Raw genomic sequence first — 846 nt, 5'->3', positions numbered from 1 at the left:
GGGCCCTCCCACTTAGGAGTTAAAGGACCTTGTGGCTCTGGGGAAGTGTAGAATACTAAATCCCCAGGGTGTACTGTGGAGGTGTTTTGGGAGGAGGCAGGATTAGGCAATAGCCAATCCTGGTGTTTCCAGAGTTCAGCTCGAAGATGGGAAAGTAGCGGGATAGCTAGGTTGGAGGGTATGGTTCCTTGTTTAGGGATGATTCCTGGTGGTAAAGGGGACCTCCCATACATAATTTCAAATGGGGAGAGGTTTGAAGGTTTCTTTGGGAGGACCCTGATTCTGGACAAGGCTAGGGGTAAAAGGCTGGTCCAGTCAAGTTGAAGTTTCAGAGATAGTTTAGTAAGGATGTCTTTTAGAGCCCTGTTGGCGCGCTCAACTTTTCCTGAGNTAGGTGAGGAGGTCTTTTAGATGGTGAGGCGAGAGTATGGTTAAGGGTGCACCAAATGTTACTTTATGAGCCTCCTTTTGCAATAGATGTGCAGCAGCCAGGGCACGAAGGCAGGGAGTCCAGCCCTGGACAGTGGGATCTAGTGGCTTGTCTGTCCCTTTCATGTACGTAAAGGGAGAAGGGCTTAGTGAGGTCAGGCAGGTGTAAAGCGGGGGCCACGACTAGAGCCTGGCGGAGTTTTTGGAATGGCTTTTCTGGTGAAGATGATAGGGGTTCATTTTGGTCTCCTTTTGCAAGGGCATATAGTGGGCGGGCCAATAAAGAGTAATTTGCGATCCATGTTCTAAAGTATCCCGCTAGGCCTAAGAAGGATAGAATTTCTGCTTTAGTTTTGGGAGTGGGTAGAGACTCTAAAAGCTGTACCCTATTAAGGGTGATGGCCTTCCGAGAAGGAG

This window comes from Galeopterus variegatus, unplaced genomic scaffold, assembly GCF_000696425.1.
Source record: "Galeopterus variegatus unplaced genomic scaffold, G_variegatus-3.0.2 Scaffold16, whole genome shotgun sequence".
NCBI lineage: Eukaryota > Metazoa > Chordata > Mammalia > Dermoptera > Cynocephalidae > Galeopterus > Galeopterus variegatus.
This window is presented reverse-complemented; position numbering follows the sequence as displayed.